Raw genomic sequence first — 20,558 nt, forward strand, 5'->3', positions numbered from 1 at the left:
GCACCAGGACAGGGTCAGGGGAGCTTGGTTTTTTTTCCCCACACCAGTGGGCCATGATCAGGGATGCATGCACTGTCCTGTCACCATTTGAGGAGGCCACGAGGATGGTGATTAGTGACAGTGCATGCATCAGTGACACTGTCCCCCTTGTCCACCTGTTGGAGCACACGCTGCGTGGAATAATGGACAGGGCACTTGAGGCAGAACAGAGGCAGGAAGAGGAGGACTTCCTTAGCTCTCAAGGCCCCTTTATCCAGACAGTGTTCCTGCGTGCCCGCCGATCACACAGGAAGAGGACGAGGAGGAGGAGGAGGAGGAAGATTGTGTCAGTATGGAGGTGGAGCCTGGCACTCAGCATCAGCAGCAGTCTTTAAGGGATCAGTCCCAAGAAACACATGGACTTGTACGTGGCTGGGAGGAGGTGGCTGCGGACCATGTCGTCCTAAGTGACCCAGAGGACTCCGGACCGAATGCCTCAGTAAACCTACGCTGCATGGCCTCCCTGATCCTGCAAAACCTGCGTAAGGATCCTCGTATTCGTGGTATCAAGGAGAAGGACCAATACTGGCTGGCAACCCTCCTTGATCCACGTTACAAGGGTAAGGTTGCGGACCTTATCTTGCCATCGCAGAGGGAGCAGAGGATGAAACATCTTCGAGAGGCCTTGCAGAAAGGTCTGTGCAACGCGTTCCCAGAGACTGGGAGGTTACAAACTCCTGTTTCTGGACAACGTGTTGCTGAGGCTTCGGTCAGTCAAAGAAGGAGCGGTGGAGAAGGTGGCCGTCTGACCGATGCGTTCAGACAATTTTTTGGTCCGCAGCCCCAAGGTATGATCGGTTCCAGCAACCATCGCCAGCGTCTGTTTTACATGGTGCAGGAATACCTAGGGGCAAGATCAGACTTGGACACCTTTCCCACCGAAAATCCTCTGGGTTACTGGGTCTTGAGGATGGATCACTGGCCAGAGCTTGCACAGTATGCAATTGAGCTACTGGCCTGTCCTGCATCCAGCGTTCTTTCGGAACGCACATTCAGTGCTGCTGGAGGCGTGGTAACCGATCACAGGGTGCGTCTGTCCACTGACTCGGTCGATCGACTGACCTTCATAAAAATGAATCAGTCTTGCATCACCACCAGCTACCAAGCACCTGATGCTGATGTAACCGAATAATTTTTTTTGAAATCTCAGATCCCTTCAAAGACTGCCTATGCTGATGCTGAGTGACTATCCCTGAGTAATTATCCTCTTCCTCCTCAATCATCACGCTGATAGCTTGTGTTATGGTTCAACTTTTAAATAAGTTGCTTTAAGTTTATATTGCTTTGTCAAATTATTGCTTCTATAGGAATTAAGACACAGAGTCAGAAATCCGTGTATCAGTTCTTGAGCATAATGGACTACTGTCTTTACTCTTTCAAAGGCCTTTTATAGGCAATTATACAAACAATAGCATTAGCACAACCCCCACAAAGGGCAAGGGTAAACAACAACAGGAGTCACCTGGGCTACGAACACAAGCTTCAACACCATGGTAATACAGTTACGAGAAAACAAAAGCAGCTTCAACTGAGTTCAACAGCCAAAAGTTACATTCATAACAGATTTACACGTAGGCATTATATTAAGTGAGAACTCTAAATTAAATCCCTGACCTTATCAATTTCCCCCTTTGACATCATCCTCTCCTTCCCCCTGGGTCCTCATGAATAAGTTCTAGTCAGTTTTTCCCCAGAGTCCTTTCCCTGACCGCGAGTTGTCAGAGGGGTTGAACCCATCCCCCTAGGTATTACCAACATCTTAAAATTCAAGAAGAGGAGTTTTATAGGAGTAGGGTGATGTCAATACACATTTATCGGTATGCCCTGTCTATTCTCCTAATTTTCCTATTTATTTTCCTGTATACACATATATTCGTGATTGTAAGTGATATTAATATTAGAATAATAATTACCATTGGACTTAACAACCAGTGAAAGGTATTGGTTGCTGTAGAAGACATTCCACTAAATATATCCCACCAATGTGGTGCAGTATCCTGTTGTATCTGTGAGGAAAGATGTACTAGTCTACCTTTGTCAATAATTGCAGATACAAGGTTATTCTGTAGGGTATGTTCTAGTGTTTCTATGTGTTGTCTTAACAACTCTGATTGTTCCAAAACCTGTTTTAGTGGGTCTAAAGAAATTATAAAGGGTGTAGTGTCAGTGAGATTATGTACCTCATAGACTGAAGAGAATATCTTATCGGCGTCTGGTTCAAAAAGATAGGTGTCGTTACCCCATTGTAATATTTTAATCTTTTTTATACATCCCGCAAACGGCGCCGATTTATTTAATGCTGACATGGTGCGGTTATCATTAGTAATGATACAAATATGCTGGGGTCCTATTTCTATGAATCTATTGTTCACATTTATCGGTGTTCTTGGCATTTTGCATATGCTAGTTTGGTATTTTAACAAGCAAGGTTCATATACTGGGGAACTTCTGCCACATACCATTCCCTTATTGGTTCCTTCACATAGAGTTAAATCATGGGTTCTGTTTCCTTTATCTACATATTTCCGATATATTTCTGGATACCAAAACTCGTCTTTAATTACTAGTGGCATGACCACTATTTTACACATTTCCATTACATCTGCTACCCGGTATGCCTCAAATCTTCCTACACACCATTTCTCCTCACATTCTATCTTATCCCCTTTTACTTGGAACCATACACCATCGTCAGTTAAACCCTTAAAATATTTCATCCAGGTATGATAATTTCCCAACTGTAGTTCAGTCCTGGCCCTATTTATTTGTATATGATAGGATAAGAGGTTAAAAGAGCACTGTGTGAAATTTACAAACTGTTGATTTTGATTCCACAGCTGGAGCTCTGCTCCTATCGTGTGATTTATTAACCCTCCCAAAAATTGTAATAGGGGTATTTCTTGCAATTGGGTTTCAAAAGCGGTGGGTAACCATTTGCTTGTAATAGTCAAACTGTCAGCTATGTGTCCCCCTGCATGCTTCCATCTGTTGTTCATTTCTTCTATTTCGACCGAGTTTAAAACTCCCATTCCTGTACCTGTTAATCCCAATAGAGTATCATACCATTCCCGCTTATACCTACACTCTGGTATTGGGGGAAAGGTGATATTGAATTTTATTTTTGTTTTCTGTTGTGATGTCGATACATTTATGCAAGTGTTTGGTACGGGTGTTAATATGGAAGATTCAATTATTGGCGTTACTTCTTCCTCCATTTGTATGTGAAATCCATAGGCCTCTGCATTCCAATACCACCCATCATCACTCTTTTCCCTCCACCAAGAGGCACAGAGGAAAGTACTGGATTGATTAACGGTAATATCTGTCAGATTGAACATCCCTTCGGTTATATTCCCTCCTTCTGCCATGACTGTTAATATTTGGTACATTTGTCCCACTACCCATTCCCGGGCTTGTTTCCATGTCTGTGAAAGGGATATTTTATGACACCTATGGTTCTTACTATTGTTAAAGGGGAAACCCATATTATCGTTCCACTGGAAAGTTACAGTTACTTCTGAGAGGGGGTCTGCCTGTATCCATGCTATACCTACATCTACATGAAACGGTCGCCTATGTCCTTCAACAGTATAATTACCCACAGTGTAATCCTTATTTATCTCATATCCTGATACATTTGCCACTTTAGGGTCATCTATGCTCCATTCGAAAGTCATTGTTTCCTCTACTTCAAGTACATTAATACCAGGAGTCCATGCATATATTTGTAAAACAACAATCTTCAACAAAAAATATGTAAGTAGATATTTCATCATGTTGTTTTCTCGGGTTGTTTCTTGCAATGTGATGCGTGTATCCAGGTAGGTTTTCCTTCCAGCTTTACTGAGGTGGCTGTGGTCAAGAGTACTTGGTAAGGACCTTCAAACCTGGGTTCCAATGTCTTTCTGGTGTGTTTCTTTACATATACATAATCCCCTGATAGCAGCGTATGTGTACCTGTTATTGAATTAGGGTCTGGAAGAGAAGAATACACACTTTTGTGGATCTTAGTTAGACATTGTTGTAATTGTGTCACATATGCAGTCAAACTATCACATTGCAATTGCATACTCTGTGGAAAGTATAAACCTAATCTAGGTGCATTCCCAAAAAGTATTTCGTATGGGGATAATCCTGTTTTTCCTGTTGGAGTGTACCTTATAGAGAATAAAGCCAAAGGCAGACATTCAGGCCATGGCTTGTTTAACTCCTGCATGGCTTTTTGTATTTTTAACTTTATTGTCCCATTTACTCTCTCCACTGATCCTGAACTCTGTGGGTGGTAAGGGGTGTGAAAACTTTGTTGAACCCCTAACATGGTCATCACGTTCTGCATGATTTCTCCTGTAAAGTGTGTCCCCCTATCTGATTCTATGGTTTCAGGAAGACCAAACCTAGGTATTAACTCAGTGATCAGTTTCTTAGCTGTGGCTTTAGCTGTAGCTGATTTTACTGGATAACTTTCGGGCCAACCTGAGAATAAATCGATAAACACGAGGACAAATTCAAAGGGGCTGCTCTTAGGCATTTGTATGTAATCAATTTGCAGTCTCTGGAAGGGGTATTGGGCCCGGACCTGGTGTTTTCGTGGGGTTTTCACTTTCTGTCCTGGGTTATTCAGGAGACAGATTTGGCAGGCTGCACAGTAGTTTCTTGCAGTGCTACTGAATCGAGGGGCGAGCCATTCTTGGTTCACAATCCTATACATGGAATTGGAACTGACGTGTGTGGGTAGGTGAACTGCCGCTGCCATTGCTGGGTACAGAGAGGCAGGTAGGCATATTTTGCCCCCTTCCCTCCATACATTGTCAAGGTCTGGTGCTGCTCCCATTCTGACCCACTTATCTTTCTCGCTCTCCCCTGCTTGCTCCTGTAATTTACTCTGCTGCTGCCATGTTGGTTCTGGGATACTCACCTCTATCGCTGCTAAGGTCTCAGGGCTTCCTTCCCCTAGAGCTGCCTGTTTTGCAGTAAAATCTGCAAATGCATTTCCTTTTGCCTCAATTGTTTTTGCGCTCGTGTGTGCCGCTATCTTCATGATGGCCACTCGTTTAACCTTTTGAAGATTGTTCAGGACTCTCTTAATCCCTTCTCCATGTTTTACAGGTGTACCTGCTGCTGTCAGATAACCTCTAGCCCTCCATATGTGGCCATAATCGTGCGCTACACCATAAGCGTAGGCAGAGTCAGTGTAAATATTCCCTTCTCGTTCTTTTAAGTATTCTAGGGCTTGTTCTAAAGCTTTTAATTCTGCTTCCTGTGCTGACATGTGGGCTGGTAAGGCCTGTGCTTCAATTACCTGCGTATCAGTCACTACAGCATACCCTGTGTGATATTTACCCTTGTCATCAGCAAACCTACTGCCATCTATGTACAAAGTGTGCTCAGCATTTAAAATCGGTGTATCTGTAACATGTGGGATTCCCATTGTCTCCTGTTCCATGAGCTGAAAACAATCGTGCTCATTTACTTCCTTAAACAAGAGAGTGTCAGTTTCCTCATTTCCTTTCTCACTAGTACTATTAGCACTATCATTCCCCCTTGCCAAATCTGGTGACTGAAGAGGCAAAAAGGTGGCCAAATTTAAGGTTGTACAGCGCTGAAAAGTAACATTTGGAGGTAAGAGTAAAGTACACTGTAACCTTAATTGCCTAGCCATTGAAATGTGTTTGGGCTGTACCTGAGACAAGATTGCATGTATGTCATGTGTGGTATGCACTACGACTGGATTGTCTAGAACAATCTCTGATGACTTATCTATGATAATTGACACTGCAGCTACCGCCTGTACACAGGACGGTGAACCTCTAGATACTGGATCTAATGCTGCTGAAAAGTAAGCGACTGGTCTTTGTTTTACATGTGCCTGTGTCAGAACACCTGTGGCATGTCCAGTGATCTCAGCAATGTACAGATTAAATATATTGGTGTAATCTGGTATACCAATAGCCGGGGCAGAAATCAATAGCTTTTTCAAAGTGATAAACGACTCATAAGCTAATTCTGTAAGCACATACGGTACAATTTTCAAACAATCGTATAATGGCTGCATCAAAGCGCTAGCATGTGGTATCCACTGTCTACAATATGACACGATACCTAAAAACATACGCAATTGTTTGAAATTCCGTGGGGGTAACATTCCCTTTATCACTTGAACCCTCTCCTCAGTGAGATGTCTCGTACCCTGTGATATACAATGTCCCAAAAAGATAACTTTTTCCTGACACACTTGTAACTTTTGCTTATTAACCTTGCAACCTTTTTCTGCCAAAAATCGCAACAAATTAAGGGTGGTGGCCAAACAAGTTTCCTTGTCAGGGCAGCATAACAATAAATCATCCACATATTGTAACAATACACAGGAATCTGGTGGTACCCATTCTCCCAACACCGTTTGCAATGCTTGCGAATACAAGGTAGGTGAATGCGCCATACCTTGAGGTAGGCGTGTCCAGGTTAGTTGCTGATTTTTGATTGAAAATGCGAACCAAAGTTGCCATTCTTCAGCAAGCGGGACGGAAAAGAAAGCATTCGCTAAATCTATAACCGTAAAGTACATACTGGTTGATGGTATTTGTGACAGTAATGTATGTGGGTTGGGTACTAAAGGTGTCATCGGGGCTAGTATTTTGTTGACCGCTCTAAGGTCTTGGACCATTCTATACTTAACCGGACTACCGGCTACTAATTTCTTTTTAACCAGGTACAAGGGAGTGTTTGCCGGTGATTTTACCTCTTTTAGAACTCCACTTTTTAAGAAGGATTGGACCTGCATTTCTATGGCCGCCTCTTGAGGTGCACTAAGTGGATACTGCTTTTGTTGGGGAAGCACTGCTCCTGGAATCAGCTGTAGGGTAACCGGAGGTATGGGCAAAAGTCCAACATCAGCTGGATGTTTCTCCCATAGTTCTCCTGGAAGGGACGACAAAATCTGATCTAAGTCTGAAGGAGGTGGGCCGGACAATTCCGATTCCTCCTCTAGGTATTGTATCAGGTTACACATCTCCATGTGTTCTTGATTATCCCCTATAGCTAAGGTGACAGTGCCATCTGGGTGATAGGTAATGTTAGCTCCTATTTTCTGCAAAATGTCAGCTCCTAACAAATTAGTGGGGGCTCCTCTGGATACCAGAAAGCGTGAAAGGAACATGTGGTTTCCTACTTTAACTTTCAGAGGTTTTGTAAGCGGGGCGTCGGCTAAAATGCCATCATATCCAGTTATTAGTAAAGTGTCAGGTGATTTTTGGCCAGGGAGTAGTTCAGAGTCAGAAAGTAACGAGCGTGAAGCTCCTGTATCGACTAAACAAGAGATTTTCTTATTACCAACCGTTATATTTGTCTTAAGCATTGTTGTTTTGGATTTTTCTAAAACCGGGGTGAGTCATGCTCGTGGACCATCTCCCTGCTGCCTGATATGACTATTTTTGTTGTCCCTGGGCTGGTTCCTTCTCTGATTAACTGGAGAATCAACACCTTCCTCTCCTTCATCCCTTATTCTTTTCCTACAGTTGCGTCTGATGTGACCAATCTTGTTACAGTAGTGACAGGTAAGGGGTTTGCGAAAGGAGCCTCTACCTTGCTCTTGGGGACCCCCGAGTGCGTTGATAGCATGAGATTTCCTCCCTTTGGTTTCTGCTAAGTCCGCCTCTATGCCTTGCGCTTTTTGTAACAATGTCCCTCTATCTCTAGTTGCCCTCCACTCTGGTGTGCAGGCTTTCAGTCTCTCACTTATCTGTGGAATTAATCCCTCCATAAATTGTCTATTGAAGGCTCGGATTGTGACTGGCAGGGCCAAGTCCAATCCCTCATCTGCCATCATACTTTCCATAGATAAGTAAAATTCCGATACAGTCTGTCCTGGCATTTGCTTCATGGGTGATATGGACCCCCTCTCCTGTTGTTTTGCCTGACAAAAAGCTTCTAATCTAGCAATAAAAGGGGCCCTTGAGTCTATATGTCTGACATGTCCTGCCTCCAGGTTGCCCTCCCCATCAACTTGTCCTGCAGGTCTGTGTGGACCTATTTCTGTCATAAACTGGTTAAACAGGGTCAGAGTCATTTTGTGTCTGCATAGATCCTCCCCATCCTGCCAGGTCGCTTCATGTGTATTCATTAACTGTGTCACAAATCTACAAAAAGCAGCTGGCTTTGCTACCGGGTCTGGGGCGCTCTGTATTAATGCCATAAGGGTGTCTGCCGACCATGGTGCCCAAGTCCTTATTTGCATTCTACGAGTGACAGTAGGTGGGGCATTTGGATGGGCTGCTTGTCCAAATTCTGGATTGTTTACCTGAACAATGCGTGTATCAGTGCGTACGGGAGCTACAGTTTCTGGATGAGGTTTTTGTGCCCCACAATGCACACATTCTACTGCCTATTCTGGGTTTTGTGCTCCACAATCCTGACAAACCCATCCTCTCCCCTCAAGTACAGGATATATCTTGTGTGGTTTGCGTTCTATGTCAGTGTATGGGGGTGGGATGGCTGAGCTGGGAGCCTCGACATTTTTTGTTCTTCTATCTTTCATATCCCAACCATCACAATCTGGATTATATTTCCACCCCTCTTCTTTTGCTCTATTTGAAACCTTAATTAAGCATTGAACCTGACGCATCCATTGCTTCTCTAACACCTCTCCTTGTCTGTCTCTTTTTATTTCACTCCATACATCCGGGTCTAAGCCCGCTGCTCCTTTCACCTTAAATTTACGAAGGACATCCTTTAAGTCCTGTGCTTCGGTTTTCCCATAAATGTTCTTAATTATCTGTGGCACCGTATAGTGCGCCACAATTCCCTGACGGGGTTTTGTGTTCCTCTGGCCCATTCTAACAGTCCTGCCTAGGTAGCGTGTGGGACACTTAGTGTACAATATAATGCAGCTACAACATATACAAGAATGAATAATTACTTTATATGCTAGCCCAATAACAAACCAGCTAAGTTACACTAGTTCCTCGTTGCCTTCCTCCTAGGGTGCTAGAATACTAGAAACCTCTTCCGGAATGAGATTTCTGAAATCGAATTACTTTATATGCTAGCCCAATAACAAATAATTACTTTATATGCTTGCCCAATAACAAACCAGAATGCGGCTACAACATATACAAAAATGCGGCTACAACATATACAAGCATTCCTTTAAGTGGCCAGGTATCCGACTAGATCTCCGGACTTTTGGAGATCTTATTCCCTCCCCGTATCTGGGAATCCCTCTCATACACTCTTATCCCTGCTTTATGGAGCAGACAGGGCTTATACTCTCAACCCGTCTATGGTTTATGAGTTAGATGTGAGGTTAAGCATAAGCGTCAGACCCCCAAGCTCACAAGCCCTCAAGTTCCCAATCATGTGAGGTAAGGCGCATTCCGTTGCTTAGTTCGGCAATCCCCTTCTAACTCATACCATCCTTGACAAGGCTCATTCACTTTCTCAACAAGACAGACAAGACAGACACAGACAACAAAACAAACAAATAATTCCAGCAATATAAACTAAAATATGCAGTAATTCTGGACTCACCACTACAGAGGCTGGTGTTTTAAAACCAGGAGAACCGTAACTGACAGAACGGATAGGCACAAATCAGGGGAGCACAGAATATAAGAAAAATAAAGCTTTTTCTTACCTGGCCAGGTTTTTTGATCTGTGGTTCCCGGAATGCCTGTCCTTTCGTTCCGTCAGCGTAGCTCAGCCACCTCTTGTAGCAACTTGGTGGGTCCCTGTTCGGGCGCCAAAATGTTAGGTTCAACTTTTAAATAAGTTGCTTTAAGTTTATATTGCTTTGTCAAATTATTGCTTCTAGAGGAATTAAGACACAGAGTCAGAAATCCGTGTATCAGTTCTTGAGCATAATGGACTACTGTCTTTACTCTTTCAAAGGCCTTTTATAGGCAATTATACAAACAATAGCATTAGCACAACCCCCACAAAGGGCAAGGGTAAACAACAACAGGAGTCACCTGGGCTACGAACACAAGCTTCAACACCATGGTAATACAGTTACAAGAAAACAAAAGCAGCTTCAACTGAGTTCAACAGCCAAAAGTTACATTCATAACAGATTTACACGTAGGCATTATATTAAGTGAGAACTCTAAATTAAATCCCTGACCTTATCACTTGTAAGAACATTTTTGGTTCTGGGCGCCACCACCAGTGCCTAAGGCGCAATTTTTCAGCCCCTGTTTAACAGGGGCGTGTAATTACAATTTTTGATGTAATACTTTACAGCAGGGCTCGTTCCTGCATTCGAACTAGAGTGTCTGTGAGGGGTTGCAGTGTTGTGGCACCAGCACCAGTGCCTAAGGCCCATTTTTTCTGCCCCTGTTTAACAGGGGCGTGTAATTACAATTTTTGATGCAATACTTTGCAGCAGGGCTCGTTCCTGCGTTCCAACTAGAGTGTCTGTGAGGGGTTGCAGTGTTGTGGCACCAGCACAGTGCCTAAGGCCCATTTTTTCTGCCCCTGTTTAACAGGGCCGTGTAATTACAATTTTTGATGCAATACTTTGCAGCAGGGCTCGTTCCTGCGTTCCAACTAGAGTGTCTGTGAGGGGTTGCAGTGTTGTGGCACCAGCACAGTGCCTAAGGCCCATTTTTTCTGCCCCTGTTTAACAGGGCCGTGTAATTACAATTTTTGATGCAATACTTTGCAGCAGGGCTCGTTCCTGCGTTCCAACTAGAGTGTCTGTGAGGGTTTGCAGTGTTGTGGCACCAGCACCAATGCCTAAGGCCCATTTTTTCTGCCCCTGTTTAACAGGGGCGTGTAATTACAATTTTTGATGCAATACTTTGCAGCAGGGCTCGTTCCTGCGTTCCAACTAGAGTGTCTGTGAGGGGTTGCAGTGTTGTGGCACCAGCACCAGTGCCTAAGGCCTAATTATTCAGCTCCTGTTCAACAGGGGCATGTAATTACAATTCTTGATCTAATATTTCACAGCAGGGCCCTGTGAGGGCTTACAGTGCAGTGTACAGGCCCAAATTTCTGCTGAGTATATAGGGCAGGACCCTACTTTCAAACAACTAACTTACAAACGACTCCTACTTGCAAACGGAAGGAGACAACAGGAAGTGAGATGAAATCTACCCCTAGGAAGGGAAATTCTCTCCTGTAAGAGTTAATATGGGAAAAACATTTCTCCTTTCCACTGATGCTTTCCAATCCATTGGGACAAAAAGTGAGGTGAAATCTTCTGAAGAGGAGGAAAGACAGCAAAACAAATGTCACAGGGGTGATAACCCTTTCCTATGTTTTCCAAAAAGCTTAAAAAAGATTTTTTGGCTGGAGCTAAACACGTTAAAAATGTACCTGTTCAAAATTACAAAGAGATTCTACTTAACAACAAACCTACAGTCCCTGTCTTGTTTGCACCGCCTGTATACTGCTGTTCAGAGTATATAGGGCCTGGTGGCCCCACACCTTTCCTTATTTTAATTTGGGTGTGGGGTTCCCCTTAATATCCATACAAGACCCAAAGGGCCTGGTAATGGACTGGGGGGTACCCATGCCGTTTGTCTCACTGATTTTCATCCATATTGCCAGGACCCGACATTACATTAAACCCGCAAGCAGTTTTAAATGAGATTTTTTCCTTTAAAAATGACATTTGGTGCAGGGACTGTTCTAAACACGGGAAACACGCGTCACTTTACAGGCATACTATAGACACCCCTCAGGTACGATATTTAAAGGAATATTTCACTTTTTTTTTTTTTACTTTAAGCATCATTAAAATCACTGCTCCCGAAAAAACGGCCGTTTTTAAAAGTTTTTTTTGCATTGATACATGTCCCCTGGGGTAGGACCCGGGTCGCCAAACCCTTTTTAGGACAATACCATGCAAATTAGTTTTTAAAATGAGCACTTTTGATTTCGAACGTTCGAGTCCCATAGACGTCAATGGGGTTCTAACGTTCGTGCGAACTTTCGGTCCGTTCGCAGGTTCTGGTGCGAACCGAACCGGGGGGTGTTCGGCTCATCCCTAGTGGGCAAGTACTTTACACTGTAATCTCTCCCATATAATTTAGCAGAATATTTTTGGCCCTCTTTCTCCTCCTCCTTAAAGCATAACCCTTTGGGTGATCTATGTACATTACAAGGATTAGAACAAACTTTTTTGCAGATTATTACCTTTCGTTATTCTGAAGAAATCCCTGTGTGTGTGTGTGTGTGTGTCTGTATCCATGTGGGAAAGTGAGTCTAATGGGAGTGGTTTCATAATTATCAACCAGCTGCTGCACTTGCAGGGCACTAATGAGGAAAGCTGCTTGGCCTTCATCCCTTTCATGATTTTCTATTGGGAGTATCTCACCAAAAATTAAATTTTCGTTGCAGGGGATGCCTTTAATCTGATGTGTATCTCAGTGCAGACTTCTGGGAAAATTGGTGAGCCAATCACATAAGCAGGAAATTGTTTCTCTGAGGCGTTCTGTACAAATTCTGTGTACAGAACACCTCCGGGTAGCCATATTGCATTGCATTTAAAAAAAAAAATTACAAAGCTGCAGATTGAGAAGGAAAGGTAATTTTTAATAACATTTAACTACAATATGACTTGTGTCGCAATTTTATCCGCTATAATATTTTTTCTTTCTTTGCTATTTTTATCCCCATTAAAGTGGAGTTACCCTTTAAGGATGCATATCAATTATATATTTTAAGACTGCTAATGTACCCGTTTTCTCTTTAAGGATGCATAGCAGTGATTTATTATGAGCCTGCTAATGCATCTTTTTCCACCTCGTCCTCCTCAAAGGTACATAGCAGCCATTCATTTTAGGGCTGCTAATATGCCCCTTTCTCCTCCTCAAAAGGCACAGAGCAGACGCTAGCCCTTCTAGTGCTGTTCCTGCACCCTTTTTCTCTATCTTATCTGCTAATCTCATATATATCATATATATGTATACAAAAAAAGGAGACTTTTGGCCATAGAAGGCCAGGGACCTTTATCGGTGCTAAATAGACAAAATAGAGATTTGTAAGATAAAAGAATATATTTTATTTATGCCTTGGATGCCTATGATCTTCGGGCCCTCAGGTGGCATTGCATTAAACACCGGCATGATCCTGTGATGGAAAAAAACTGCATGGGCTCAGTAATACTTCCAAAAAGTACGCTGTGCCATCCAAAAAAGCAAGCTAAAGCTCTATTATGCAAACATAGAATATGATCTAAAAAGGCTGCAGTCTTCTCTGGGCCGAAGCTCATTTAAAATGGTCTGTTGCAAAATGGAAAACTATTCTGTGGTCAGATATATATATATATATATATATATATATATATATATACAAAAAAAAGGGACTTTTGGCCATAGAAGGCCAGGGACTTTTAACGGTGCTTAATAGACAAAGTAGAGATTTGTAAGATAAAAGAATATATTTTATATTATAAATCCATTTTAAAAATCACAATTGTTTTGTAAACAAATATAAATGTCTTGTCTGTTTTTAAAGTAATGGATTTATAAATAAAATATATTCTTTTATCTTACAAATCTCTACTTTGTCTATTAAGCACCGTTAAAAGTCCCTGGCCTTCTATGGCCAAAAATTTAAATTATTGGGATGTGGTGCTTTGGTTTGATTCCTCCCCTCTTTTTTATAATATATATAGGCCATGTCTATTGATAGAATAATCTTGCTATGGCTCTGCATTGGTAACAAAGATATTCCACTCCAACCAAATGGCACTCCAGATCTAAAGAGGAATGATGTGGATGTTAAAGCAAAAGGCCTTCATGGCCAAGCATATCAAAGGCCAAGCATATCAAAATTCAGGAAACATTTCTAATTTTCAAATCAGACTTTGCTTAAACAATGAAACCTTGTGGTGAATCACCTGTGGAAAAGGAAATAACTAAATATATTTTATCTGCTCATGCAGCTCGTATTGTACAAGGACTAGAAGTGTGTTTGGAAACTACTGAATAACTTACTGTTTTGTGAGCACTTTTTAAATACGGTAGTTATATCATTTCACATCTTGTTCTGTTAAGTCACACTATTTCTTTCTCTTTTTTCAGATGGCATAAGTTTCTAAATAAAAAAAAATGAAGATACTGCTGCATTATCAGCTGGTCAGCAGCAGGATAGATTTTATAGGGGTTAATAGGTCTAACTGATGTACACCCAAATTTTAGTTTATCTATGGGGAAAGGGACTATGGTTATGTGAGCGATATCATGTGAGGTTGTTTAGGAGCACAATGTTCTTGCACTTAATAAATAAATCTGAACCCAGCCACAAAAGTGTCATATACTGTAAGCTTTAAAAAGCTGTTGAAACTGATTGTTTGGACATTTTGTGATATGGGGTGACAACACTCTGCTCCTCTGTTCCACAATCTACTACCTGCAAATCGCCTTGTCAGATGCCTTTCTCATATCAGATGCCTTGTCAGATGTTAATTTAAGCTAATAATACACCTTTATATAAAATATTGCAGCCAGTAAGAATTAAGAATACATCCTGTGAAAACACAAATGCAGTCACATTGCAGTGAAATGTATGTTTGCTTAGAGACAGGCTGTGAAAAAAAAATTGCAGCCTTTTAAAAGCACACATTTAGCCTGTTATAGATGTGGACAGGCCGCCTCGTCAATTCCCCAAGGTATTAAGAATTGTTATCCCTAAATGACATTCAGTGAAGGTTTGCAGTAACATTAGTAACATCAACATTAGGACATCAGTGCACAATTGCAAAAGCAGTTTTATTAGGAAGCAATGTATGAGGGATTAAATAAAACATGTATTAAAATTGAATAGTATTGTTTCAGGGACAGTGGCCAAAAATATTTATACTCACGGGAGACTAGGTAAGCAGTTTGATTAAGTCAGAATGTAAGAGGAGGTGACAATGTAGTTTTTATCTTAAAATAAATAATATGTATTATATTAGAGGGACAACAGCTAGAAATATTTTTAGTGGCTAAAGGCCATTGAGGGACTACAACTTTTTTCAGTTGTAATAAATTCATTGTATGGGTGTGAAAACTATTTAACCCAGAAAATAAAAGTTATTATTCCCCAAAATTGTTAAGCCAAAATTCCTGCCAGTGAAATTCTGTTAAAATCAGCTAAGCCAGTTTTAGGAATTGAAAACTATTGATATTGTTATTGTGCTGTGCTCATAAAGACAAGGCCTAAGCCAAAGATATTCATCCAGTGGCCTGGGATATCCATATTTCTCTCAGCCAACTTTGATGTTGCTTGCAGTCTTCTCTCAGCAATAGGGATGAGCTTCGAGTTCGAGTCGAACTCATGTTCGACTCGAACATTGGCTGTTCGCAAGTTCACCGAACAGCGAACAATTTGGGGTGTTCGCGGCAAATTCGAATGCCGCGGAACACCCTTTAAAAGTCTATGGGAGAAATCAAAAGTGCTAATTTTAAAGGCTAATGTGCAAGTTATTGTCATAAAAAGTGTTTGGGGACCTGGGTCCTGCCCCAGGGGACATGGATCAATGCAAAAAAAAACGGCCGTTTTTTCAGGAGCAGTGATTTTAATAATGCTTAAAGTCAATCAATAAAAGTGTAATATCCCTTTAAATTTCGTACCTGGGGGGTGTCTATAGTGTGCCTGTAAAGGGGCGCATGTTTCCTGTGTTTAGAACAGTCTGACAGCAAAATGACATTTTGAAGGAAAAAACTCATTTAAAACTACTCGCGGCTATTGCATTGCCGACAATACACATAGAAGTTCATTGATAAAAACGGCACGGGACTTCCCTGTGACGTCACGGGGAATGCCACAGGGAAGTCCCGTCAAGTCACCGTGCGTCAGAGGGGGGCGGGGTCACCGGGTGGCCCCCCCCTCCCGTTATTTAAGAACTGTCAGACGAGGAGCGCCGTCACACAGCGGGAGCCTCCCTCCATGCCAGCATGGATTGCGGAGCGGCCCGGAGAAGAAAAGAAGAAAAGAAGAAGAGAAGAAGAGAAGAAAAGAAGAAGAGAAGAGCGGGAGCCTCCCCCCCATGCCATGGGTGCGGAGCGGCCCGAGGAGAAGAAGATAGAAGACGCCGCGGAGGAGATGCTGGACGAGAACGCCGGAGGAAGAACCAGAAGAGCCAGAAGAACCAGAAGATGAAGGAAGATAGAAGAAAGAAGAAGCATTTAAATAAAGGAATTGTCAAAAACTGTCTCTTGTCATTTTTAACATTTTTGACACTTTCTTCGTGAAATGGTAGGGGTACTTATGTACCCCCTTACCATTTCACACAGGGGGGGGGCGGGATCTGGGGGTCACCTTGTTAAAGGGGGCTTCCAGATTCCGATAAGCCCCCCGCCCGCAGACCCCCACAACCACCGGCCAGGGTTGTGGGGATGAGGCCCTTGTCCTCATCAACATGGGGACAAGGTGTTTTGGGGGGCTACCCCAAAGCACCCTCCCAATGTTGAGGGCATGTGGCCTGGTACGGTTCAGGAGGGAGGGGGGGCCGCACTCTCGTCCCCCCCTCTTTTCCTGCGGCCTGCCAGGTTGCGTGCTCGGATAAGGGTCTGGTATGGATTTTTGGGGGGACCCCACGCCGTTTTTTTTTTTTTTTTTTGGCGCGGGGTTCCCCTTAAAATCCATACCAGACCTGAAGGGTCTGGTATGGAATTTAGGGGGAACCCCACGTCATTTTTTTTTTTAAATTTTGGCCGGGGTTCCCCTTAATATCCATACCAGACCTGAAGGGCCTGGTATGGAATTTAGGAGGACTCCCACGTCATTTTTTTTTTTTAATTTTGGTTCGGGGTTCCCCTTTGGGGAATTCCCATGCCGTTTTTATCAATGAACTTCTATGTGTATTGTCGGCAATGCAATAGCCGCGAGTAGTTTTAAATGAGTTTTTTCCTTCAAAATGTCATTTTGCTGTCAGACTGTTCTAAACACAGGAAACATGCGCCCCTTTACAGGCATACTATAGACACCCCCCAGGTACAAAATTTAAAGGGATATTACACTTTTATTGTTTGACTTTAAGCATTATTAAAATCACTGCTCCTGAAAAAACGGCCGTTTTTAAAACTTTTTTTTGCATTGATCCATGTCCCCTGGGGCAGGACCCAGGTCACCAAACACTTTTTATGACAATAACTTTCATATAAGCCTTTAAAATTAGCACTTTTGATTATTCATGTTCGTGTCCCATAGACTTTAACGGTGTTCACATGTTCGAACGAACTTTTTTCCTGTTCGCATGTTCTGGTGCGAACCGAACAGGGGGGTGTTCGGCTCATCCCTACTCAGCAAGATACTTTTTATCCATGTTTGTGAACAGCTGTTGCTTCATCTAATCATGCAATCTGGTAGAGGTTACTTAATTCATATCATTTCATTAAAATTTATACTTTTATTAATAGGAAAAATTTTAGTGCAAAGTGGTAGTTTTCCAATACTTTTAATGAATATGTTTCACAGACAAAGAATGGAATTGCCGTGCCTATTCTAAGTGTGATAAGATTGGACTTTTTTTTTGCTTTAGTCTTAGGGCCAGTTCACACCACATGCAGTCCAGTGTGTTTTTTTTTCTGCATCAAAAACACATGGAAAGTAGGTTGTATGGCCTTTAATGACGTAGTTCACACCAGTGCTTGCAGTTCCAGTGCGTTCCAGTTCTAGAAAAAAAAGTAGAACATGCTGCATTTTTCCTGCACTGGACTGTACTGGAATGCTGTAAAAAGCATCAAAAATGCACTGGAATGCACCAGAACACATCTAAACGCAACAAAAATGCACTGCAACACACATGTCCTAAGGGCCAGTTCACACCATAGAGACGCAGTCTGAATGCGTTCCAGATGCTTTTCTGCATGCGTGTTTTTGATGCGTTCCAGTGCGTCTTTGATGCATTTTTAGTGTGTTTTTGATACAGTGCAGTGAATTTCCCCCTCCCTCTTTTTTCTAAACTTAAATAAGGACATGTGTGTTCCAGTGCATTTTTGGTGTGTTTAGATGCATTCCGGTGTGTTCCAGTGTGTTTTTGATGCTTTTTACAGTGTTCCAGTACAGTCCAGTGCAGAAAAAATGCAGTATGTTCTACTTTTTTTTTCTGGAACTGGAACGCACTGGAACAAGTGGAGACCCAATGGAGACAAGTGCAAACCCTTGCCAATACCTTCTGGAACCGGTGGAGGGAACAATATATATCTACTCTACAAGTAAGGATAAAGTGGCACTCTGAAAAGCCTAATCTTAAACCTGGTGATGTTGTGCTCATGAAAGATTGCCATTCACTAAGGAATATGTGGCCTTTAGGTTTGATCACCAAAGTACTGCCAAGCAAGGATAATCATGTCCGTAAGGTCGAGGTCAAGATCTTTCAACAGAATGAGGTTAAAGTATTCTTGAGACCAGTGACCGAACTTATTCTGTTGCTTTCTACGGAGGACTCTGTTAGTGACATCACTTGATGTCAGGCGGGAAGTGGTCTGTCCACCAGATGTTTTATGCTGGTTATTTGTACCTGTGTTGTTAAATTTACATACAAATGTGTAATTTACTTAAGACAATCATATGTGGTGTGCAGGCTCCATCTAGCGTTCCTTTTTGGTATTGCTGCAGTTCTGTTTTATTGTATGTGTAACTAAGGAAGTTGTCAGCAAGCAGGGAATTCTGGGTAGAATCTTGGCAGGAAGTGAACCATCCACCATTCTTTTCAACACATTGCAAGAAACAACACATGTATTTCTCTATCTATCGCCATCACCCCTTAGAGAACTTAAAAAGTAAGCTTTTACTATCCCATCTTGTACTGTATATCGTTGTTTATGCAATGTATGCTGTATTGTATGCAATATTATACTTATTGAGGTCTATTTGTTATTTTGTAGTTTCACCTGGCTTGTTCCAATAAAACTGAGATCAAATAAATATGGTATCTACACTTATTGGGATAAGAAGGTTTAGCTATCTGCTCCTTGAGACAGAACATGCCTGTCAACTCTGTATGAGTTGTTATGTAACAATACAATTCTTAAGCACAGCATCAGTGACACCAGATTCTGACATTATATATTTAACAAATGTGCTTAATTTGACATTATTGCTTGCCTTAAACATAGCAGCAGAAGCAGCACCCCAATTAAATTCATGACAATGTTTTTTTAAGTACAACCCCAATTCCCCAAAAATTGTGAAGTTGTGTAAAATCTATATGAAAACAGAAAGCAATGATTTGAAAATCTCATGAACCCATATTTATAGAATATAGAATAGAAAATAGAAAACAGAAAACATAGAAAATGTACCTTTTAAAAAAAATAAATAAATAAGGTAATTTTGAAATTGATAGCAGCAACACGTCTCAAAAAAGTTGGAACAGGGCAACAAAAAGCTGGCAAAGTAAGTGGTATTAACAAGGTAGAGCTGGAAGAATATTTTGCAGCCAATTAGGGTAATTGGCAATGGGTCAGTAACATGACTGGGTATAAAAAGAGCATTTTAGAGCGTCAGGGTGCCTCTGAAGTAGAGATGGGCAGCAGTTCACCAATCTGTGAAAGCTGCAAAGTTAGTCAAACAATTTCAGAATAATGTTCTTTAACATAAAATTTCAAATACTTTTAAAATATCATCATCTACAGCACATAATATCCTCAAATGATTCTGCGAATTTTGAGAAATCTCTAAGCGCAAGGGACAGGGCCGAGACACAATATTGGATGCCTATGATCTTCGGGCCCTCAGGCAGCATTGCATTAAACACCGGCATGATCCTGTGATGGAAAAAAACTGCATGGGCTCAGGAATACTTCCAAAAATCACTGTCTGTGGACACAGTCCGCTGTGCCATCCAAAAAAGCAAGCTAAAGCTCTATTATGCAAAGATAGAATATGATCCAAAAAGGCTGCAGTCTTCTCTGGGCCGAAGCTCATTTAAAATGGTCTGTTGCAAAATGGAAAACTATTCTGTGGTCAGATAAATGGAAATATATATATATTGTATATATATATATATATATATATATATATATATATATATATATATATATATATATATACAAAAAAAGGGGACTTTTGGCCATAGAAGGCCAGGGACTTTTAACGGTGCTGGTCAGCAGCAGGATAGATTTTATAGGGGTTAATAAGCCTAACTGATGTACACCCAAATTTTAGTTTATCTATGGGGAAAGGGGCTATGGTTATGTGAGCGATATCATGTGAGGTTGTTTAGGAGCACAATGTTCTTGCACTTAATTCTTTTGTTTTTTTTTTGCTTTTAAACAATACCAAAAAATAAACTATGGAACAGACTGTTAGCAACAACTGCCTGATGTGATCTAATCTTTCTAACCTTAAAGTTGTAATCTCTAAAAATTAATAGACAATACCCTATTTAATATAAAAAATTTAACATTGAAAAGCTAAATATCAGTCAGCTGTTGCGAAGAGATAAAAAGAATATTTGGGTGTACAGATCTGTGTATGCACATTAGAAAATTTACCCCAGTACTGCAATTCAAACAATTCAAGGAGTTTGTTTAAATAAATCTGAACCCAGCCACAAAAGTGTCATATACTGTAAGCTTTAAAAAGCT

Source organism: Aquarana catesbeiana, linkage group LG08, assembly GCF_042186555.1.
Source record: "Aquarana catesbeiana isolate 2022-GZ linkage group LG08, ASM4218655v1, whole genome shotgun sequence".
NCBI lineage: Eukaryota > Metazoa > Chordata > Amphibia > Anura > Ranidae > Aquarana > Aquarana catesbeiana.